The 26134-nt window shown below is 36.6% G+C and overlaps 1 long non-coding RNA gene across 1 annotated transcript; it reads left to right on the forward strand.

Moving 5' to 3' along the window:
- The first annotated feature begins 210 nt into the window (after positions 1–210).
- LOC128651728 (uncharacterized) lies at positions 211–24856 on the forward strand. Its single transcript, XR_008401174.1, has 3 exons — positions 211–303; positions 22330–22395; positions 23776–24856. It is a non-coding gene; the product is annotated as an uncharacterized LOC128651728 (long non-coding RNA).
- Positions 24857–26134: the final 1278 nt, after the last annotated feature.

The raw sequence follows: 26134 nt of genomic DNA on the forward strand, positions 1-26134 counted from the left end.
TTACAGTACTTCAAAATCTTACAAAAAAAAAACCCAAAACATATGGGGGGCAGAATTCTCTTCTTTTTTTCTTCATTACTCTCAGCCTCATCTAAACCCCTCCAGGGCAAACTCTCTCACTCTGAATCTTCCCATCACAAACTATTTAACTTTCCAAACTGAAAACACTGCATCAGTCAGTGAGACGCTGCGGGGCGTTGGAGGAAGGGGGGAAGGTTGATATTTACAGAGTGGCAGCTCTCCCGGACGGGTGAAACAGGTGTATGATGTGGGAGGATGGGAAGAAAAGTTGCCGTTCAGAAGGTAAATATATATATTCCTTTATTATTCCTATTATGTGTAAAGTCTGTGACATAAAGTAATAATAGATACATTTTTGGGCAGAAAAGTACCAAACATGAATTCTGGATGTATGCAGAGTCTAATTCCCAAAAATAACTGGCTCATTTTAAAGGGACAGTCTACACCAGATTTTTATTGTTTAAAAGGATAGATAATCCCTTTATTACCCATTCCTCAGTTTTGCATAACCAACACAGTTATAATAATACACAGTTTACCTCTGTGATTACCTTGTATTTAAGCCTCTGCAGACTGCCCCCTTATTTCAGTTCTTTTGACAGACTTACATTTTAGCCAATCAGTGCTGACTCCTACATAACTCCACGTGTGTGAGAACAGTTATCTATATAGAACACATGAACAAACGCCACCCTGTCAAATGCAATCAAATAAGAGGCAGCCTTCAAGGGCTAAGAAATTAGCATATGAGCCTACTTAGGTTTAGCTTTCAACTCAGAAAACCAAGAGAACAAAGCAAAATTGATGATAAAAGTAAATTGGAAAGTTGTTTAAAATTGCATGCCCTATCTGAATCATGAAAATTTATTTTTGACTAGACTTTCCCTTTAAAGGGATACTAAACCCAATTTTGTTCTTTCATGTTTCAAACAGAGCATACAATTTTAAGCAACTTTCTAATTTACTCCTATTATTTCTTCATCCTCTTGGTATCTTTATTTGAAAAGCAGGAATGTAAGCTAAGGAGCTGGCCCATTTTTGTTATATTTAGCCACCAATTAACAAGCGCTACCCAGGTGCTGAACCAAAAATGGTCCGGATCCTAAACTTACAATCCTGCTTTTCAAATAAAGATACAAAGAAAAGGAAGAAAAATTGATAATAGGAGTAAATTAAAAAGTTGCTTGAAATTGCATGCTCTATCTGAATCATGAAAGAAAGAAAAAAATGGGTTTCATATTCCTTTAAAGGGACATGAAGGTCAAAATGAAACTTTCATAATTTGGAAATTGGACATGCCAAATTAAGACATATTTCAGTTTACTTCTATCATCAAATTGATTTCATTCCCTTGGTATTCTTTGTTAAAAAGCTTGCATAGGTACTCTCAGGAGCAGCAATTCACTACTGGAAGCGAGCAGTGATTGGTTTGCTAAAGACATATGCCTCTTATTATTAGCCCACCAGTTGTGTTCAACTATGTCCCAGTTGTGTATTGTTGCTCTGGAGCTGATTTTAACTATGTGTTTAACTCCTGCAATGGTGGAGAAAATAAATTGATCGAACATATTAAAACATTTTCTTTTTGTACTTCTTTATATACATTTTAATTAAAACTGTAGGGAGGTATAGGTCAGTTTCAAAACAGAACCAGGCTATTTTTAGTTATCTGTCTCAATTTAAAGGTTCATCAATGCCTTAAAATATATGCACAGCATATATCATATTAAAGGGACATGCAATTCAAAATTAAACATTCTTGATTCAGACAGAGCGTTCAATTAAAAACTTTACAACTTCCCCATTTATTTCCATTATTACATTTACTTTGTTCTCTTGAAATCTTTTGTTCAATAACAAATATTTCACAGTTTATATACAACCTGTACATATATGAGTCTGTGACTGGGTGACTGCTGTCACGTGATAGAGGTTACAGGGAAAGGAAAGGGAACTTTGAAAATCATTAGAAACAAATCTACTGCTTGTTTATAATTCAAAGGAAGTGTTATTGCCTTATCTTGTTAATATGCATTTGTTGATTATGTTATTCTATTGTATTTAAAGGCCCTTTAAAGGGACACTCAATTTTAAACAAACTTTTATGATTTAGATAGAGCGTGCAGTTTTAAGCCACTTTCCAATTTACTTAAATGATCACATTTTGCACAGTCTTTTTATATTCACACTTTCTGGGGAACAAGATGCTACTGAGCATGTGCACAAGCTCACAGGGAATACGTATACTAGTCTGTGATTGGCTGATGTCTGTCACATGATACAGGGGGCTGGAAAATGGTAGAAAAAATAAATTTGTTAGAAAAAAATCGAGTAGGTGTTAAATCATTATCTTTTTCTTATGCACTTGTTAATTATGCAATTTTATTGCATTAATTGGTCCTTTAAGCAGTACAGTGCAAAATATTATCTGTATACAAAATAAACATTTTAAAATCTTATAACACTGTCATTATGTTGGTACAATTTTACAAGGTAGTGCAAATCACTGTGGTGGGATCCATTTTATTGGTCTCTATTGCTTTGGACAATTAGGGATAGGTTAAATGAGACTGTGCCCATAACTGTGTAGCAGGTTACAGGGTCATTTAAATTTCACTATACTGAAGTATAATGGATGGGAAGTGGAGAAATTACAAATGACAAAGATGTTTTACAGCAAAAGCAGTCAAAATAAATAATGAATGTACATAGCAATGTAAATTTTATTCCTTAACCCTTTGAGTGCTAAGCCCCAGATCCTTATACAATTGGAAAGGTTAGGCGATTACCTTTCCAATGGTGGGTCTTGGTGGTCTGTAGCTGCTTAGATCCCTGAGATACAGGTTTCTAAGCAGCATGCCCCCTTTCCCTATACTTTGTATTGACAATTTTAAATAAAGTTGCGCTGTGACGTCATCACGTCATTGCGCGTGACGTCACCGCACGTAACGGGAAGCCCCAGCGATGCCTGTCACTATGCAGGCCCGATCGTCGGGGTAGGAGCGTGTAGGGGCCCCCAGATTGCAAAAAAAGTTAGTTGAGTGCTAATGATGGCTCTGAGCCGTCATTAGCACTCAAGGGGAGAATTCCATTATGAGTTTAATATCCCCATAACTTGTTTAATTATGTGCAGTAAAAAATATCTGTTTCTTTTAATAATTAATTGTCATGCATTTTCTTAAAATGAAAGAGATAAAAATGCAAAAATAAAATGATTTAATGTGCAAGAGCATTTTATTTTTGCACCACTGCTTGCATATGACTATAACCTTGATCACAATCTACTGTACAATTTTTCATGTTCGAGAAGATTACAATTGTGTGTTTTCCTGACCTGAAAACATGTTATCTGCTCACAGATAAAAGGCCCTATGCTTAAAGGGACAGTGTAGTCAAAATTTCCTTCTTTCATAATTCAGATAGGGCATGTAATTTTAAACAACTTTCCAATTTACTTTTATCATCAGGTTTGCTTTGTTTTTTTGGTATTCTTAGTTGAAAGCTTAACCTTGGTAGGCTCATATGCTAATTTCTAAGCCCTTGAAAGCCGCCTCTTATCTGAATGCATTTGACAGGTTTTTTTTTATAGCTAGAGGGTGTTAGCTCATGTGTACCATATAGATAACATTGTGCTCACGCCCGTGGAGTAACTTATGAGAAGGCACTGATTAGCTAAAATGCAAGTCTGTCAAAAGAAGTTAAATAAGGGGGGCAGTCTGCAGAGGCTTAGATACATCGTAATCAATGAGGTAAAACGTTTATTAATATTAAGTGTTATGCAAAACTGGGGAATGGGTAATAAAGGGATTATCTATCTTTTTAAACAATAAACATTCTGGAGTAGACTGTCCCTTTAACTTGAGACAATCCTGTTAAAGGAAATCACAATCAATTTTCTCAATACTTTTTCACAGGTTTTGGCACTATTTGTGGGGTTCCTCAACCCAAGCTCCCTTATTCCTGTCCACCTCTATACCCTGCTCACTGTATGGCCCATCCCCAAATGTATCCTGTTAATAAAGTAAAAGATGTATTTTGCACCTTGACCCCAGATGACAGTGTGGCCCCCCCAAAGCATGGGGTCTAAGTATATATAAGTATATAAGATAAAAAATGCAGGTCATTTTAGGATCATCATATTCTTCTGTTCGTAGAAATTTGCTATCACATTACTGCGCATTTGTTCATGTACAACATCACCCCATTCAAGAGGAATACGGGAGTATATTTTCTTAATCATCGAAATTTGCTACCTAACCATGTGCGCATGCTTGTAATTATGTAATGGCATTGTTTTGAAACATATGTAGAGTGCAATTACATAACTGTGCACATGCGCACATCCAGGTAGGAAATCTCGACGAGGTAGCAAATTGCAACAGAGCACATGCCCGTGATTCAGACAAAACTCTATCTGCTCTATCTGAATCATGAAAATAAAATTTTGGGTTTCATGTCCCTTTAAACTGCACCCTACTTATGAAGGCTAACCCTGCTACATATGTTTAACTAATTAGCTTTATCAGATTACAACTGCAAAACAATGCACTTTATACTAACATTATAACAAGGGCTAGCCTTGTTGTCTGATGACTAAAGTCCAGATTGGCTCCTCCAAAAGCCAAATAGTGGCTGGAGTTTAACTACTAATAAATAATTGGAGTATAAAGGATATTAATTTGTTTTTAAAACATTAGGACGTGGCTGATGTTTTATTTTATAGCAACACAACAGAAATGTCTTGTAATTATAAGTTGTTTACAGTCCCTTTAAAACCCAAATTGAATTACCTTTAATTATGCACAGTACAAATGTGAATTATATGTTTTTTTATTATTTTTTCCTGCTTTTTTTTTAATAATTTAACTGTTAGCTGGAGTTCATACTGTAGGATCCAAAAAACTGTAACCTGCTACATTCTACACAGTGTTTGCTTGGTCCACATATGAGCTCATTCATACTTGTTCATAACAGGCAACAGCAAAGGGGGTAAAATAATCAAGAGGCTTTACATGAATATTAAAAACTTGTAAAGCTCGAATGTTATATGCAGATATTTTGCAAAGCAGTTTTTAATAGCTATTATTAACTATGCACATATAAAGAAATGTTTTATTTAAACTTAAATAACATTTTATCTATGTAATATTAACAATAATCATCATCATCCTTATATATAAGTACATAAAAATACAGGACGTCCTGCAGGTTACTGGGTATAAGTGGCTCCACCCTTGATCCAGTCATATCAATTTTTGAGAATTGAGCAGTGATTGTATTCCTTTGCTGCCAGTACACACACAAATCAATGTTTTCATCTTTTTGGCTGCTGGTAACTCATACATAGCAGTGACTTGACCCTTTCCCCTTGAGTGCCAATACCAAACACAAAGCAGTGTTTTTAAACCTCCATGGTTCAAACCAAAAAAAAAAAAAGAACACAGATTTTACCCCAGTGTCTCCGCTTAACACACACAGAGCAGTGTTTAAAGGGACAGTCTACACCAGAATTTTTATTGTTTTAAAAGATAAATAATCCCTTTATTACCCATTCCCCAGTTTTGCATAACTAACACAGTTAATATACTTTTAACCTCTGTGATTATCTTGTATCTAAGCCTCTGCAAATTGCCCCCTTATTTCAGTTCTGTTGACAGACTTGCAGTTTAGCCAATCAGTGCCTGCTCCCAGATAACTTCACGTGCACGAGCACAGTGTTATCTATATGAAATACGTGAACTAACACCCTCTAGTGGTGAAAAACTGTTAAAATGCATTCTGAAAAGAGGTGGCCTTTAAGGTCTAAGAAATTAGCATATGAACCTCCTAGGTTAAGCTTTCAACTAAGAATACCAAGAGAACAAAGCAAAATTGGTGATAAAAGTAAATTGGAAAATTGTTTAAAATTACATGCTCTATCTGAATCATGAAAGTTTATTTTGGCCTAGACTGTCCCTTTAACACCCTCCTTGGCTGCCAGTAATGCAAAGAGTAGTATATGGTCCTATTTCTAGGTCATAAACATAGAGGCATAGGAAACTAGACACGTGCATTTATTTGTGGTACATTATTTGTTGTGCAAACAAATAAGAAAAACAGCAGCCGCTTCCAGTATTCATATCTTTCTGACACTGGATATATTAGAACAAACGTGCAATTCACAATATCTGTGAAAATACAGATATTGTAGTTTACATTTTTGTTCTAATATATCTGCTGACGGAATCACCTGAATTCCATTTGCACATTGTATACCATTTAAAATTTGTATAGATTTTATGGGATGATTCAGTTGAATACTGGACAGGTGGCAAACGTATTACATACGCACCACAGTGGATAACTATTTACTATACAAAAAGCACTCATAGAACTAAAACATAATAAAGCTCCCAAAAATCCCAAGGAGTCAATAAAGGCTTTGAAACAGGTTCACGGCTTTAATGATAGTTATAAATCAGGTTTGCATTGCATTAATAGAATCCTCAATAAAGATGGATTTTAAGACGTAATCCTATAATAAAGCAGAGATTAAGCATTAGGATTTAAAGGGAAAGTAAAGTCCAAAAAAACGTTCATGATTCAAAAAGGGCATGTCATTTTAAACAACTTTCCAATTTACTTTTATCACCAATTTTGCTTCAATCTCTTGGTATTCTTAGTTGAAAACTAAACCTAGGAGGTTCATATGCTAATTTCTTAGACCTTGAAGGCCGCCTCTAATCTAAATGCATTTTGACAGTTTTTCACCACTAGAGGGCATTAGTTAATGTGTTTCATATAGATAACATTGAGCTCATGCACGTGAATTTACCGAGGAGTGAGCACTGATTGACTATAATGCAAGTCTGTCAAAAGTACTGAAATAAGGGGGCAGTCGGCAGAGGCTTAGATACAAGGTAATTATAGAGGTAAAACGTGTATTATTATAACTACTGGGTAATGGGTAATTAAGGGATTATCAATCTTTTGAAACAACAAAATGTCTGGTGTTGACTGTCCCTTTAAGTCCCAAAATATAGGTCAGTATTTCTTCAATAACAGCAGCAAACTAAAAAACACTGAAAAGGATCTAATCATTGCTAACAGTGAGGGTATGAGAGATCTAGGAAACCTTATACAGGGTGCATTTTGTAGTTTAAACAACTTACGTTATTACTGATCTGAATGGATACAAAATGGATAAAAAAGGGAGATTCTAACACAAAAATGATATGGTCTAATTTGTTACAGCATATTTTTTTGCAATTGGATTTGGATGAAGGCAAAGAAAAAACAACTAAATTTGTGTTATTTATTGCATTCACTTGAGCATGATGAATGTTTCTGTTAGTGTAAAACAAACAAAAGAATGCGTAAGACAAAAACATTTTGTTAACCCGTTCATGCAGTTAAGAACCTCACACTAAAGGAGAAAAAAGTTCAATTTTATACCATTCAATAATGATTTAGCAATACTCTCCCTTGTCAGTTGACTGATTCAAGTGTCAGCCAGTAAGTATGTAAGCTTCCCTTTTTGGCACATCCCGATACTATAAAAAAAAAAACATTTTTTAAAAAAATATATTTTTTGTGCTGCTGGCTTGTAGCAGTAGCAGTAGCAATATCAACTAATATAACTTTATTAGTTTAAGCTGCTCCTCTGCTGAACTGAAGATGTCCCCACAGTAAATAGCAGGTGCATGTGTATTTGGATTTTTGCTAACAAATTAAATCTAAAGGGCTTCATGAGCAAATATATAATGAATCAAAGAATAAAAATTATTGTGACGAATAATTAATTTGAAACAAATATTTTGTCTGTGCAAATGTCTACAGGGAGTGCAGAATTATTAGGCAAGTTGTATTTTTGAGGATTAATTTTATTAACAACAACCATGTTCTCAATGAACCCAAAAAACTCATTAATATCAAAGCTGAATAGTTTTGGAAGTAGTTTTTAGTTTGTTTTTAGTTATAGCTATTTTAGGGGGATATCTGTGTGTGCAGGTGACTATTACTGTGCATAATTATTAGGCAACAAAAAACAAGTGAAAACCAATATAACATCTCAACATTCACAAATATACATTTCTGACATTCAAAAACAAAACAAAAACAAATCAGTGACCAATATAGCCACCTTTCTTTGCAAGGACACTCAAAAGCCTGCCATCCATGGATTCTGTCAGTGTTTTGATCTGTTCACCGTCAACATTGCGTGCAGCAGCAACCACAGCCTCCCAGACACTGTTCAGAGAGGTGTACTGTTTTCCCTCCTTGTAAATCTCACATTTGATGATGGACCACAGGTTCTCAATGGGGTTCAGATCAGGTGAACAAGGAGGCCATGTCATTAGATTTTCTTCTTTTATACCCTTTCTTGCCAGCCACGCTGTGGAGTACTTGGACGCGTGTGATGGAGCATTGTCCTGCATGAAAATCATGTTTTTCTTGAAGGATGCAGACTTCTTCCTGTACCACTGCTTGAAGAAGGTGTCTTCCAGAAACTGGCAGTAGGACTGGGAGTTGAGCTTGACTCCATCCTCAACCCGAAAAGGCCCCACAAGCTCATCTTTGATGATACCAGCCCAAACCAGTACTCCACCTCCACCTTGCTGGCGTCTGAGTCGGACTGGAGCTCTCTGCCCTTTACCAATCCAGCCACGGGCCCATCCATCTGGCCCATCAAGACTCACTCTTATTTCATCAGTCCATAAAACCTTAGAAAAATCAGTCTTGAGATATTTCTTGGCCCAGTCTTGACGTTTCAGCTTGTGTGTCTTGTTCAGTGGTGGTCGTCTTTCAGCCTTTCTTACCTTGGCCATGTCTCTGAGTATTGCACACCTTGTGCTTTTGGGCACTCCAGTGATGTTGCAGCTCTGAAATATGGCCAAACTGGTGGCAAGTGGCATCTTGGCAGCTGCACGCTTGACTTTTCTCAGTTCATGGGCAGTTATTTTGCGCCTTGGTTTTTCCACACGCTTCTTGCGACCCTGTTGACTATTTTGAATGAAACGCTTGATTGTTCGATGATCACGCTTCAGAAGCTTTGCAATTTTAAGAGTGCTGCATCCCTCTGCAAGATATCTCACTATTTTTGACTTTTCTGAGCCTGTCAAGTCCTTCTTTTGACCCATTTTGCCAAAGGAAAGGAAGTTGCCTAATAATTATGCACACCTGATATAGGGTGTTGATGTCATTAGACCACACCCCTTCTCATTACAGAGATGCACATCACCTAATATGCTTAATTGGTAGTAGGCTTTCGAGCCTATACAGCTTGGAGTAAGACAACATGCATAAAGAGGATGATGTGGTCAAAATACTCATTTGCCTAATAATTCTGCACTCCCTGTATTGTGGATTACTGACTCTAACTTATTCTGTGCTTAACCTATAAATAGAGATTAAAAGGACTTGTAATGGCTGGTTATTTATTGTGCTGTAAACGGGTAAATTTGCCTGTTTACGGGTGCGCAATAAATTAGCGGTCAACTTGTAATATAGCCCAAATTAAACTTGAGCCAATAATGCCAAGGTTATGTGCTCTAAGAAAGTATAGCATGTCTAGTTATAAAATACGTGCTTTAATAAATAACACCATGTTATAAAATGTCACTTTTAATACCAGCAAAGATATCATTCACTTTTTTGCAAAAATAAAAATGTTTGTAAAGTTACATTCTACTGTATATTAAAGGGACAGTAAAGTCAAAATAAAAATTTAATGATTCAGACAGAGCATACAGTTTTAAACAATTTTCCAATTTACTTCTAATATCAAATTTGTTTTGCTTTTTGATATCTTTTGTTTAGAGTAAACCTAGGTAAGCTAATAGGAGCTCAGGAGCATGCACGTTTCTATAGCAGTCTATGGTAGCAGTATTTGCAACTACAGTATGTATACTATTGCTATAAGCAATGTAGCAAAGTCTGCTACCAGGTGGTTATAAACATGTGCGCACTCCTGAGCTTTTTTAGGATTATTCTAATTGAAGTAAATTGTAAAGTTGTTTAAAATGATGTTCTCTATTCAATGTATTTAAGTTTAATTTTGTTACTGTCCCTTTAAGGAATAAAAAAAGGTCAAAACACATATGCTGTGAGAGTCTGGACGCCAGTATTTACACACCTCATCTTCTCAGAGTCAGCAGTGGCTTGTACGGCACAAATTAAGTATTCATTGACACAATGCACACCACCGCTAGCTTGCTCTCTGAACAAGCATGATGTTTGAATTCTGATTCACTAGACAAATATAGCATATGTGCATATGCTGCGGAAACAGTAGAAGTATTTTTGATAATGGAGGTGTATTGCAAAAATGCTCCTATTTAAAATTGAAATGCAGTCTTGTACATTTCAATTTTGACATTTAATATCCCTTTAAATACAGAAAATGTAGAATTGTTTTCTTGTAATGCTTGACAGTGACCAGTAGATGGGGCTGTACAGTACTGAGCATAAAAATATATTGTGCATATGCAAAATAATTTTTTATTTTATTTCATGAAATAGGTTAGTTTAAAGCTGTGTAAATTTTATATTAAAGCCATGAAAAATTCCATGCTTGGGTACAACTGATACTCAAAGACAATTTGCACAAATCTACCTGTGGTCTCTGCATCTTTTGAGAAACCTTTCAGACAAAGCAGTTTAAAAAGAAAGACCTACGACACATCGTACATAAAAGTCTATATGAATATACACCCCGCATTGGCATAGTTTACATTTTTAACCAAACCTGAAAGACAAGGTCATTCATCTGTTCTAGTTTAATTAAAACTATGCTCACCCTAATATTTTTGATAAAAAATGTAATTTTAATTTAAAAAATCTGATACAATCTACCCATGATTACAAATGTTCTGCCTGGCAAATACCTACATGCTGAATACCCATTTAGCTTGAATGCCTGTGTTTGGTTGTCTCCCAAAACAATATAAGGTTGAAAAAAACTTAAAGGGACATAGAAACCCCAATTTTTCTTTCATTATTCAAATAGAGCAAACAATTGTGAAAAACATTCCAATGTTCTTCTATTATCAACATTTCTTCATTTTCTTGTTATCCTTTTATGAAAAGCAGGAATGTAAATTCAGGAGTGTGCACGTGTCTGCAATACATTGCAACAATGTTATACATTAGCAAGAGCACTAGATGGCAGCACTATTTCCTGTCATGTAGTGCTTCAGGCATGTGCACACTACCTATCTAGATATCTCTTCAACAAAGAATAACACGAGAATGAAGCAAATTTGATAATAGAAGTAAATTGAAAACTTTTTAGAAATTGTATTCTCTATCTGAATCATGAAAGAAAATGTTGGGGTTTTATGTCCCTTTAAGTAAATTGGGTCTTTGGCATAGGTCAGGTCAATACTTTGCATTTCATGTAAGGGTAGGATCCTATAAATTGATCTTAACCAGAACCTCTGCACCAGTCTGCAATGCATCCCTCTTCAAGTCATATAAAACTATCATAGTTCACTAGATCAGTAAAATCCTGGACTCTAAGAGATGTAGGAATCATTTACAATGTTTGGTGAACTGAAATGGCTACTCAATAATTGAGTGGTCTTGTGTTTCATTTTTTAGATCTTTTATTCTACACACCCAGAGGAGCCAATTTACGGCCCCAGAGTGTCCATTATTTAAGGATAGATGCAGTTATACCTCATGTGCCCACCGTTTCTCATAGCCAGCCTACTTCATGTTTAACTGTTTGCCTGTTGGAATTCTGATTTATCACTTATTGGACTGACCTATGTTGGCTGACACTTTGCTTACATTACCAGTATATTGGAATTGTTATCTGCTTTGTCATTGATTTAACTGATTCTTGTTGTATGGTCTATTTCCTGGCTATAATGGATGGGGTTATACAGAGAATTGAGGATGAGGATACCATATTTACCTACAGTGAAGCGGATGCAGCACGCATAACCACACTAGTAAAAGGGTGAAGGGACTTCTTTTTTTTTTATTAGAAATAAAACAAAACATACATATATGGCAGGATGTTCCAGACATCATGAAAAACAAAAAAAATTCGCCATGCAAGGCTATCATATAATCCTTAAAAAGAAAAACAACAGAGCAGTCAATTCCTTCATTACTAGGTTCAGACCTCTATCTTTGTACCCTCCTATCGATAGCACTGACCTAACTCTAAACCATATGTCATGTCTGGTTATTTAACAATCCTTATTAGTCCTTGATAACGCCAAAAGAAAAACACAAACAAGGGAGAGGAGGAGAAAAAAAAAAAAAAAAAAAAAAAAAAAAGCTTAATTCCAATTTGGAAATTCATTTCTAGAAATCGCATTATTCAAAGTTTCTGAATCCCTAAAAGGGTATATTAGCCTCTTCTGTTCTATTTCCGAGAATGCCTGAATAAATCTCCTCCACTTGTCAAGGAAACGTTTGATCTGGGTTTCAGAATTAACTGTCGTATCAAATTGCTCCACTATCAATTGTCCCTTAATTTTATTAATACATTCTATTAAACTGGGGGCTTTCGTGGACTTCCAATATTTCAAGATTAATGACCTCCCTATTAATATTACTGTATTTACAAATTTAAAATTAATCTGTAATCTGGGAGTTTGATACATAAAAATAATATCCTCTTTTGAGAGGGTGAAGGGACTTCCTGAGGATTTCACCTGTTGAGATTCTCGAGTAACAGTATGAGAAAATCTCAAAAAAGACTCTGGCTTATGAATTGCACTCCACCACTCTTGCAAAGTACCATAGGGTTAAGAGGATTCCTCTGGGGTTAATGATGAACGCCCGCCCTACACTAATGCTGGATAATAAAGGGCATTGTGAAAAATTTGAGAAAATTCTCAACAAGTGTTCCCTGGATATTATCACGTTAACAGTAGAGTGTCTGCAGTTGGAAACTGAGTCACAGGCAAAAGAACTACAACGTATGGAGGCGGAGCTGAAAAGTTGTCTAACGGGTGAAGCAGTGGATAAATTACTTACCGAGACGAAGAGCTCTCTTGAAGATTTCAGGAAAACCATGGAGGCCAGGAAGCGGGCTAAATTCATTCATGATGAATAGGATTATCTGTAAATTGGTTGCAGGGATTCATCTGCTGCCTCCCTTTACAGATTGACATTATACTCCTCTACCATTACCTCTACTGATATGTTTCAGTACTGGTTTGGCTGTCTGCTATATGTGGATGGGTGTTTTCTGGTAAGTATATATGATTTTCTTTCATGTAATTGGCAAGAGTCCATGAGCTAGTGACGTATGGGATATACAATCCTACCAGGAGGGGCAAAGTTTTCCAAACCTTAAAATGCCTATAAATACACCCCTCACCACACCCACAATTCAGTTTTACAAACTTTGCCTCCTATGGAGGTGTTGAAGTAAGTTTGTGCTAATATTTCTACGTTGATATGCGCTTCTCAGCATTTTGAAGCCTGATTCCTCTCAGAGTACAGCGAATGTCAGAGGGACGTGAAGGGAGTATCACTTATTGAATGCAATGGTTTTCCTCACGGGAGATTTATTTCATAGGTTCTCTGTTATCGGTCGTAGAGATTCATCTCCTACCTCCCTTTTCAGATCGACGATATACTCTCATATTCCATTACCTCTACTGATAACCGTTTCAGTACTGGTTTGGCTATCTGCTATATGTGGATGATGGGTGTCTTTTGGTAAGTATGTTTTCATTACTTAAGACACTCTCAGCTATGGTTTGGCACTTTATGTATTTATATAAAGTTCTAAATATATGTATTGTACTTATATTTGCCATGATTCAGGTTTCAGTATATTTCCTTTTGCAGACTGTCAGTTTCATATTGGGGAAATGCATTTTTTAGGAAAACTTATTTCTTACCTCGGGTATAGTCTTTTTTCAATTGACTGTCATTTTAAATTTGCGGGCAGAATTAGGCTCGCGAGGGCGCAAAATGCCAAACTTTATTGCGTCATTTTTGTTGCAAGATTTTTTTTGGTGTGAAGTTACGTTCGATGACGCAAATTCGTCATTTCCGGCGTCTTTGTTGACACCGAGTCCTTTTACAATGTTGCGTCTTCATTGACGCGAGTGTGTCATTTATAGATGTTGTTAGCGCCAAAAAAAATGTTTTCTGTTTGTGCGTCATACTTGGCGCCAAATATTTTCATTATTTTAAACCCCATTAAAAAAAAGTTTCCCCATTCATGAAACTACCATATAAGGAAATTGATAATTTTGCTTTATATGTTGTTTTTTCTCTTACATTTGCAAGATTTCTCAATCTGATCCAGTTTCAGAAATCACTGTTGGAATCCTGCTGTCTGATAACAGTTCTACCAAAGCTAAGTACATTTGTTGTAATTTTGTGGAGTTTATATCTCCAGCTGTGGTTTGTAATAAGTTGTCATGATAAACTTTTACATGCAGAGAATATGTCCATCAGTAATAGTACATTGCCTGCTGCTGTTCTTTTAACATCTAATGTACAAGATATACCTGTGAATTTATAACAATTTATTGCTGATTCTATTCAGAAGGCTTTGTCTGCTATCCCGCCTTCTAATAAATGTAAAGGTCTTTTAAAACTTCTCATAAAATTGATGAAATTTCAAATGACCGACAACATACTGAATTATCCTCCTCTGATGAGGATCTATCTGTTTCAGAAGATCCTTCCTCAGATATTGACACTGTCAAATCTACTTATTTGTTTAAAATGGAGTACATTCGTTCTTTGTTGAAGAAGTGTTGATTATGTTGGATATTGAGGAGATTAGTCCTCTTGATATTAAAACTAGTAAACGTTTAAATTCTGTTTATAAACCTCCTGTGGTTATTCCAGAGGTTTTTTCCAGTTCCTGATGCTATTTCTGATATGATTTCTAAGGAATGGAATAGGCCTGGTACTTCTTTTATTCCTTCTTTAAGGTTTTAAAAATTGTATCCTTTGCCAGCAGTTAGATTGGAGTTTTGGGAAAAAAATCCCCAAAGTTGGGGCTATCTCTGCTCTTGCTAAACGTACTACTATTCCTATGGAAGATAGTATTTCTTTTAAGATCCTTTAGATAGGAAACTTGTATCTTATCTAAGGAAAGTTTATTTATTTTCAGGTCTTTTTCTTAGGCCTGCAATTTCTTTGGCTGTTGTTGCAGCTACTTCAACCTTTTGGTTGGAAACTTTAGCGCAACAAGTATCAGATCATGATTTGTCTAGCATTGTTAACTTGATTCAACATGCTAATAATTTCATTTGTGATGCCATTTTTTGATTTTATCAAAATTGATGTTAAATCTAGGTCTTTAGCTATTTTAGCTAGAAGAGCTTTGTGGCTTAAATCTTGGAATGCTGATATGACTTCTAAGTCGAGATTGCTATTTCTTTCCTTCCAAGGTAATACATTATTAGGTTCAACAGTTGGATTCAATTATTTCAACTGTCACTGGGGGGAAGGGAGTTTTTTTGCCTCAAGATTAAGATCTAAGGGTAAGTTTAAAGCTTCTAACCATTTTCGTTCTTTAATAAGGAACAGAAATCTATTTCTTCCCTAAGGAATCTGTTTCCAATTGGAAGCCTTCTTCAAATTGGAATAAATCCAAGCCATTTAAGAGATCAAAGCCAGCCCCCAAGTCTGCATGAAGCTGCGGCTCTTATTCCAGCCAGCTCAGCTGGTAGGGGGCAGATTAAGATTTTTCTAAGATGTTTGGATCAATTCGATCCAAAATCATTGGATTCAGAGAATTGTCTCTCAGGGGTACAGAATAGGATTCAGAGTAAGACCGCTTGTGAGAAGTTTTTTTCTCTCACGCATTCCAGCAAACCCAGTTAAGGCTCAGGCTTTCCTGAAGTGTGTTTCAGCCCTGGAGTTATCTGGGGTAATCATGCCAGTTCCGTTTCAGGAACAGGGTCTGGGGTTTTATTCAAATCTATTCATTGTCCCAAAGAAAGAAAACTCATTCAGACCAGTTTTGGATTTAAAGATTTTGAATCGATATGTAAGAGTACCAATTTTCAAAATGGTGATTATAAGGTCTATTCTGCCTTTTGTTCAATAAGGGCATTATATGCCCACAATAGACTTACAGGATGCATATCTTCATATTTTGATTCATCCAGATTGCTATCAGTTTCTGCGATTCTCTTTTTTAGACAAGCATTACCAATTGTTGCTCTTCCTTTTTGGCCTAGCGACAGCTCTAGGAGTCTTTTCAAGGTTCTCGGTGTCCTACTCTCTGTTGTCAGAGAGTGGGGTATTGCGGTGTTTTCTTATTTGGACGATATCTTGGTACTTGCTCAGTCTTTAAGTTCTGCAGAATTTCACACAAATTGACTACTGTTGTTTCTTCAAAGACATGGTTGGAGGATCAATTTACCAAAAAGTTCCTTGATTCCTCAGACAAGGGTCACCTTTTTAGGTTTCCAGATAGATTCAGTATCCATGACTCTGTCTTTAACTGACAAGAGACAATTTAAATTGGTTTCAGCTTGTCGGAACCTTCAGTCTCTATTATTCCTTTCAGTAGCTATGTGCATGGAAGTTTTAGGTTTCATGACTGCAGCATCGGACGTACTTCCCTTTGCTCGTTTTCATGTGAGACCTCTCCAGCTTTGTAGGCTGAATCAATGGTGCTGGGATTATACAAAGATATCACAATTAATATCCTTAAATTCCAATGTTCGATTATCTCTGACTTGGTGGTTAGATCACCATCGTATAGTTCTAGGGGCCTCTTTGGTTCGTCCAACCTGGACTGTGATCACAACAGATGCGAGTCTTTTAAGGTTGGGGAGCTGTTTGGGGATCTCTGACAGCACAAGGGGTTTGGAAATCTCAAGAGGCGAGATTACCAATCAATATTTTGGAACTCCGTGCAATTTTCAGGGTTCTTCAGGCTTGGCCTCTGTTAAGAGAGAACTGTTCATTTGTTCTCAGACAGACAATATCACAGCTGTGGTATATGTCAATCATCAGGGTGGGACTCAGTCCCTTAGCTATGAAAGAAGTATCTTGAATACTTTCTTGGGCGGAATTCAGCTCTTGTCTAAATTTCTGTGGTACATATCCCAGGTGTAGACAATTGGGAAGCAGTTATCTCAGCCGTCAGACTTTACATCCAGCGGAGTGGTCTCTCCATCCAGATGTGTTTTCTCAGATTGTTCAGATGTGGGGTCTTCCAGAAATAGATCTGATGGCTTCTCATCTAAACACGAAACTTCCCAAGTACCGGTCCAGGTCCAGGGTTCTTCAGGCGGAAGCAGTGGATGCGTTGACACTTCCTTGGTGTTGCCAACCTGCTTATATTTTTCCGCCTCTAGTTCTTCTTCCAAGAGTGATATCCAAAATCATCATGGAACAGTCATTTGTATTGCTGGTAGCTCCAGCATGGCCTCACAGGTTTTGGTATGCGGATCTTGTTCGGATGTCCAGTTGCCAACCTTGGCCTCTTCCATCAGGATTTCAAATCATTAAATTTGAAGGTATGGAAATTGAACGCCTAGTGCTTAGTCATAGAGGTTTCTCTGACTCAGTGATTAATACTATATTACAGGCTCGTAAATCTGTTTCTAGGAAGATTTATTATTGAGTTTGGAAGACTTATATTCATGGTGTTCTTCTCATAAATTCGTTTGACATTTTTTTAGAATTCCTAGAATTTTGCAGTTTCTTCAGGATGGTTTGGATAAGGTTTTGTCTGCAAGTTCCTTGAAGGGACAAATCTCTGCTCTTTCTGTCTTATTTCACAGAAAGATTGCTTAAGCTTCCTGATATTCACTGTTTTGTACAGGCTTTGGTTTGTATCAAGCTTGTCATTCTCTCCTCCTTGGAGTCTTAATTTGGTTTTGAAGGCTTTACAGGCGCCTCCATTTGAGCTTATGCATTTTTTGGACATTAAACTACTTTCTTGGAAAGTTTTGTTCCTTTTGGTCATCTCTTCTGCTAGAAGAGTGTCTGAATTATCTGCTCTTTCTTGTTAATCTCCTTTTCTGATTTTTCATCAGGATTAGGTGGTTTTGCGACTTCATTGCATTTTTTCCCATTCCTGAAACTGCTATTTTGAGGAAATTGGATATTTTGTTTAAATGTTATTTTTTCTTTTCTGTTACATTTTGCAAGATGTCTCAATCTCATCCTGACTCTGATGTTACTGTAGTAACTAAGCTGCCTGAACACAATTCTACCAAAGCTAAGTGTGTTTGTTGTAAATTAGCTTATCTTCTTCAGCTCAAATATGTGGCACTTGTTATAACAAATTATTACATGCTGATAATGTTTTTATAACTACAAATGCATCTACAGTCATTCCTTCACAGTGTAATGTACATTATATTCCTGCAGATATGAAAATTATATTGCTGCAGCCATAGAGAAGGCTATGACTGCTATGCTGCCTTCGAATAAACGTAAAAGGTATTTCCAAACTTCTCATAAATCTGATGAAATTTGTATTGACTGACAGCATACTGAAGTATCCTCTGCTGTTGAGGATCTCTCTGGCTCAGAGGATTCTGCATCAGAGACTGAAATTGGCAAATCTTCTTTTCTTTTTAAGATTGAATTTATTTGTTCTTTATTAAAGGAAGTAATGTTTACTTTGGGTATTGAGGAGTCTATAGTCCTCCTGATAACAAAACATATTAATCGTTTGGATTCTGTTTTTAAAACTTCTGAGGTTACGCCTGAAGTTTTTCCTATTCCAGATGCTATCTCTAATATGATTACTAAAGAATGGTCTAAACCTGGTGCTTCTTTTAACCCTTCTTCTAGGTTTAAGAAGCTGTATCCTTTACCTGTGGCCAATTTAGAGTTTTGGGAAAAAGTCCCTAAGGTTAATGGGGCTATTTCCACTCTTGCCAAACATACTACTATTCTTATGGAAGATATTACTTCTTTTAAGGATCCTTAAGATAGGAAGATTGAATCTTATCTTAGAAGAGCATATTTACATACTGGCTATATTCTTAGACCTGCTATTTCTATGGCTGATGTTGCTGCTGCTTCAACTCTTTGGTTAGACAGCTTAGCACAGCAGTTATCAGATCCTGAATTGTCTAGCATTGTTCTTTTACTTCAACATGCTAATCATTTAATTTGTGATGCTATATTTGATGTCATTAAAATTGATATTAAATCTATGTCTTTAGCTATTTTTAAGCTTTATGGCTTAAATCATGGAATGCTGACATGGTGTCTAAATCTAGATTACTATCTCTATCATTTCAGGGTAATAATTGATTTGGTTCTCAATTGGATTCTATTATCTCCACTATCACTGGGGGAAAGGGAGTTTTTTTGCCCAAAGATAAGAAATCTAAGGGTAAGTTTAAAGCTCCCAATCGTTTTTGTTCCTTTCATCAGAATAGAGAACAAAAAAACCTCTCCTTCCCCTAAGGCCTCTGGCTCTATTTGGAGACCATCTCTGAATTGGAATAAATCCAAGCCTTATAAGAAACCAAATCCAGCTCCTAAGACTGCATGTTGGTACGGCCCTCAAACCAGTTCAACTGGTGGGGGGCAGATTGAAATTATTTCTAGACAGACAAGAGACAAATGAAGTTGGTTTTAGCTTGTCTACACCTTTAGTCTTTATCATTCCCTTCAGTGGCTATGTGCATGGAAGTTTTAGGTCTCATGACAGCAGCATCGGACGTGATCCCCTTTACTCATTTTCATATGAGGCCTCTACAGCTTTGCATGTTGCACCAATGGTGCAGGGATTATACTCAGATATCACAGTTGATATACTTAAAAATCCCAACACTTAACTCTCTCTGACTTGGTGGTTAAACCATCACCTTATTGTTCAAGGGGCCTCCTTTATTCATCCTTCCTGGACTATGATCTCAACAGATGCAAGTCTTACAGGTTAGGGAGCTGTCTGGGGGTATCTTACAGCACAAGGGGTTTGGAATCCTCAAGAGGCGAGGTAACCAATTAATATTTTAAAACTCTGTGCTATTTTCAGAGCTCTTCAGGCTTGGCCTCTATTGAAGAGAGAACTTTACATTCATTTTCAGACAGAAAATATCACAACAGTGGCATATGTCAATCATCAAGGAGGGACTTGCAGTCCTTCAGCAATGAAAGAAGTATCTTGGATACTTTCTTGGGCAGAATCCAACTCTTGTCAAATTTCTGCGATTCATATCCCAGGTGTAGACAATTGGGAAGCGGATTATCTCAGCCGTCAGACTTTACATCCGGGGGAGTGGTCTCTCCATCCAGATGTGTTTTTTCATCTTGTACAGATGTGGGGTCTTCCAGAAATAGATCTGATGGCCTCTCGTCTAAACAAGAAGCTTCCTAGATACCTTTCCATTGTGGATGCTTTAGCAGTTCCTTGGTTTTACCAACCTGCTAACATTTTTTCGCCTTTGGTTCTTCTTCCATGGGTAATCTCCAAGATTATAATGGAACAATCTTATGTGTTTCTGAAAGCACCAGCATGGCTTCACAGGTTTTGGTATGTGGATCATGCCCGGATGTCCAGTTGCCAGCCTTGGCCACTTCCTTTAAGGCCAGACCTTCTGTCTCAAGGGCCGTTTTTCCATCAGGATCTTAAATCTCTAAATTTGAAGGCATGGAAATTGAACGCTTAGTGCTTAGTCATAGAGGTTTCTCTGACTCAGTGATTAGCACTATGAAACAGACTCGTAAGTCTGTTTCAAAGAAGATTTATCATCAGGTTTGGAAAACCTATATTTCATGGTGTTCCACTCATGATTATTCTTGGCATTCTTTCAGAATTCCTAGGATTTTACAGTTTTTTCAGGATGGTTTGGATAAAGGGTTGTCTGCAAATACTTTGAAAGGACAAATCTTTGCTCTTTCTTATTTCCTAGAAAGATTGCTAAGCTTCCTGATATTCACTGTTTTGTTCAGGCTTTGACTCGTATCAAACCTGTTATTAAATCTATTTCTCCTCCTTGGAGTTTCAATTTGGTATTGAAGATTTTACAGGCTTCTTCTTTTGAACCTATGCATTAAATTACTTTCTTGGAAAGTGTTATTTCTTTGGGCTATCTCTTCTGCTAGAAGAGTTTCTGAATTGTCTGCTCTCTCTTGTGAGTCTCCTTATCTGATTTTTCCATCAGGATAAAGCTGTTTTGCGGACTTCGTTTAAATTTTTGCCTAAAGTTGTGAATTCTAACAACATTAATAGGGAAATTGTTGTTTTTTCCTTGTGTCCTAATCCTAAGAATACTCTTGAAAGGTCTTTACATTCTTTGGATGTGGTAAGAGCTTTGAAATATTATGTTGAGGCTACTAAAGATTTCAGAAAAACTTCTAGTCTATTTGTTATTTTTTCTGGTTCCAGGAAAGGTCAGAAAGCCTCTGCCATTTCTCTGGCATCTAGTTGAAACGAATTACAGCTCATTCTACTAAATCAGTTCCCACTTCTTAGGCTTTCAAGAATGAAGCTTCAGTTAATCAAATTTGCAAAGCAGCAACTTGGTCTTCTTTGCATACATTTACTAAATGTTACCATTTTGATATATTTGCTTCTCCAAAAGCGACCTTTGGTAGAAAGTTTCTTCAGGCAGCTGTCTTAGTTTGATTCTAGTGCCATTGATTTGAGTTTTTTTAAGCTTTTAAGAAAACTTAATTTTTTTTGGATTTCATTTCTCAGCAGATATAGCTGTTTTTATTTTATCCCTCCATCTCTAGTGACTCGTGGACTTCCACATCTTGGGTATTATATCCCATACGTCACTAGCTCATGGACTCTTGCCACTTACATGAAAGAAAACATAATTTATGTAAGAACTTACCTGATAAATTCATTTCTTTCATAGTGGCAAGAGTCCATGAGACCCACCCTATTTTTTTGTGGTTATGATTTTTTGTATAAAGCACATTATTTTTCCAGTTCCTCTTTTTGTATGCTTTTTACTCCTTTTTTTTTTACACCTCACTACTTGGCTATACGTTAAACTGAGGTATGAGTGAGGTGGGAGGTGTATTGATAGGCATTTTGAGGTTTGGGAAACTTTGCCCCCTCCTGCTAGGAATGTATATCCCATACGTCACTAGCTCATGGAGTCTTGCCACTATGAAAGAAATTAATTTATCAGGTAAGTTCTTACATAAAATATGTTATTTTACCTCAAAATGTCCTAAGTATTCACAGCCCATTGTAAAGCAGCAAATCAGTATGCCTGTCCCGGGACCGGCAAGGGAGTGAGCCTCATGCACACTCATGTTATTCCTTATTCAGTTTAAAGAAGTTTACTATGAAATCTCATGAGAGTTAAGTTAAATCTCATGAGATCACAGTAAAACAGCTCATGACCTCAGCACTGCAGTTCATTTCTTCCTTCTTTTTTTTTTTACCTGCAGCAGGACAGCAGCTGAAGTATAAATTTTCACACAGGACTTACTCTGCTGAGCTAAGGAAATTGCGAGGTAAAATATCTTCCTTTTTTACATAGAGATGTTCATGTGATATTTTCCTTTCAGCTTTTTACCATTATACTGCATCACTTTTAAGTGATTTAGCATATAAGTATTATGACCCTTTAATCAAGATTTGGAAACCTACATGTGCACCTACTTTAATGTTCAACAGGACAATTAGGCAGTTCTACTACCATTAAGAGATACTTCTAGAAATGTATTCAGAAATTCTGCTTTAATTTAGTTCATTTGTATTTATTTATTGCAACAGGTTCCAGTCACAACCTTTCCGTTCTTTATTACTAACATCAGGGTACCTGTAGCTGATTTGCCATATCCAGTCCCTTTGACATTGGATTGGACGAGTGCTACTTTTTCATTTTTTGTCATTTCAATCCAACTGCTCTTTGAATTTGTAAAACCACTTGAATTATAGAATTACTTATATCGGTAATGGTCAACTGCCTTACACATGAGAGCTGTAGATCAATATTTTAGTGGCCTTAAGGACCACAAATACATTTATGGCTGATATAGAATATAGTCAATATGGCTGATGTATATACACAATATGGATGTATTTAGTTATAGTTACTTTCTTGTAATTTCTAGAATAACAGCTTCAGTTACACACAATCCCTCTCCTCCTTTTGGAATGTGTTTTAGTACCAAGCTGGGTTTAGCTATGACTACTTCTTCACTGCATTAAAGGGACATTCCGGTCAAAATTGAAATGCACATAGATTAATTACATCTTTGAATAGAAACATATTTGCAATATACCTGTATTGGCAAAAAAAATTCTAGTAAAAGTTATTACTGTTTTTACATTTTTCTCTGCACGTGCATGTGAAGCATAGATAGATATTCTCTGTGTACCAACATTTTTAAATACTGCAGCTGCTCAGAGCACTAGTGGGGCTTGTATCCTGTCAGTAATTAAAAAACTGAGTCATTACCAGATGGTACAAGCACTTTAGGCTCTCTGAGCAAGTGCTGTGTTTAAAATGCTGGTGCACGGTGCATACTTAAATACACTTTTAAAACAGCTATAACTTTTATTAGAAGCATTTTTGCTAATACATGTATATTACAAAAATGCTTCTACTGAAATCTGAAATGCACCCACGTGGATTTCAATTTTTGGCTGGAATGTCCCTTTTAATGTTGTATATCAAAACATTTATGTTTTATTTTACACAATCAAGTTATTTTTTACTGTAGAATGTAGGAGAATATTCTAGAACTTTATAGTAATTGGTGCATATATGATAAACAGGTATAAATGCCTGTGCAGAAGAGCTTTCCATCAGACATAATTTTACCATGTTTGGATGTCTCCTGTATTTGAATCTGTTATTTACTTTAACCTGTTATTTGTCATTCAAGGAAGAAATAGAATACAAGTATTTACTTATATCTTCATGTCTGGGAAGATCCCGTAACATCTGATTGGTGGCTAACTGTGGGCAGGCACAGGAAGAGGTAACAAGAAGATGCACCAGTTCCAAGCTCCGGTGGGAAGAAATATTGTCAGGAAGAATGAGCAAACCTTTGTGTCTGGGACGTTAATGTAACAATGGCTATTAAAAATATATATACCATATTTTATAAAACTGTCTAGTGCCACAGGGCCAGATTTAGAAAAGGTAGCAGATACCCTATCTATTCTGTATTCTTTAGTCACCCCAATTCACTCAGTTTTAGTTCAATTTTTTTCCTGGGGCTACACATTATTCTGATTTTTCTCAAGGGCTACAAAAACGAGTGCAGAGGACCACATGTAGGGGCCGATTTATCATGGCCCGAATGGGGCCAAATACATCTGTTTCCGGAAACAGGAGATAAGAAGCAGACAGCAATCCACCCGATCGCATATGATTGGGTTGATTGACACTCCTGAATCTGCAAGGGGCGGCATTGCACAAGCAGTTCACCAGAACTGCTTGTGCAATGATAAATGCCGACAGCGTATGCTGTCAGCATTTAGAGATACAGGGCGGACATGATCTGCTACAGCGAATCATGTCCGCCACACACATGATAAATCGGCCCCGTAGCCTTCGGCCACCAGTCAGCCATCCCTGACTTAAATGAAGAAATACAGTTAAACTATAACAAACGTGTTTTACATGCTTTTCATGGAAGTATTACAAGACGAAAGTAAAAAGTTTGTGAGAGAGCAAAAGACGCACGCACACTAACATCTGGAGGTTGGATAGTGCGACTGCGCTAACTCCCTTTCTCTAGATAATTCTATGGGGTACGCTACAAAAGCCTCTTCTGGCTTTCACTCTCATGCTAACTTTTTACTTTTAACTTATAATAGTATTGATAATGACTGCCTAATACTTTGGAATGCTGTATTTGCTCTTTTATTCAATAATATCAATACACGTTATGAATTCAATTTACATTTTATATCTATATCCAAAAATGTAATTGCAATAATAAATTAGCCTTCAAATAACTTGTGTACTAAAACCATACTTTAATCGTAGAATTTTAACTACATTTTTATTCCTTCAATCAGGAATCAATGTCAGGACCCAATCATGTTGATATATTTTTAATTTATTAACTGAGCATAGAAAGTTTGGAAATAGCTAAAATATTCCGTGTGAAGTTTGCCAAAATAGATTATTGAGGTTAACATTGAAAAGTTGCTCAGAAAGTGTTCTGATAGAGTGGATTACAGTTTAATTACTCCATGCAAAATTTAGGTGGGGTTAATGTGTTATAAACGCATTTGCAAACAGGGCCAACTTAACCATTAGGTACAATAGGCTCAGAGCCTAGGACATACAAACTTTTAGGGACCCACAACAATAAGAAGAAATAAAAAGCTTTTAGGGTAATGTTTTAGTTTTAATTAAATGACAAAAAAATAACATGTGGTAAGTTCCATAAATGCTGGCTTCTCCTCTCAGGATAATTGGTCCTGTTTTTTGAACAGTACTCTACTCTTATTAGTTGGAGAGCTAACATAACTGATGAGGCCCACAGAAGGCTGAAACAATCATCTGGGGTTGCCATGTTCCTAGTTCAGAGGAGAATTGCCTGGTATTTCGAGGCTGCACTGTCCTTTTCAGGTTGGATCAGAATGATATACTTCAAGAAAGTTCTCCACTGTAAAAACATAACTCGGCAAAAAGTGGCTGCTCCTAGCTAGTGACCCGCCAAAGAACAAGCTACTGAGCCGTTGTTCGTTATTTGTTTGTGGGCTTCTCTTTCTGTAAATATGGTCCTTCCTTTGGGACAGCACTCTGCTCTTATTGGTTGGAGAGGTGGCATCCAAGCCCATATATAACAGTGTGAGCAAGTACCGAGTGCAATTGGTGCTAATGGGGTCGATTTAACAAGGGCCGCATCCTCCATAACTTTTCCGCTGCCAATGAGAACTGCTTGTGCAATGATAAATGCCAACAGCGTATGCTGTCGGCATTCAGCAATGTCTGTCGGACATGATAGGCTACAGCGTATCATGTCAGATAGATGTTGGTAAATCTACCCCTATGTGTCATATATCAGTGCCTGGTATGTTGTGTGCAAGAATTAAAGGAAAATAAAAGTAAAAAATTTAACTTTTATAATTCAGACAGAGCAGTCAATTTTAATAGATTTTTAAATTTACTTCTGTTATCAAATGTACTTTATTCTCGTGACATCCTTTGTTAAAAAGCACACCTAGGCAGTTTCAGGAACGGCAATGCACTACCAAGTCCCAGCTGGTGTTTGGTGGCTACAG

The sequence above is a fragment of the Bombina bombina genome, chromosome 3 (assembly GCF_027579735.1).
Source record: "Bombina bombina isolate aBomBom1 chromosome 3, aBomBom1.pri, whole genome shotgun sequence".
Taxonomy (NCBI): Eukaryota; Metazoa; Chordata; class Amphibia; order Anura; family Bombinatoridae; genus Bombina; species Bombina bombina.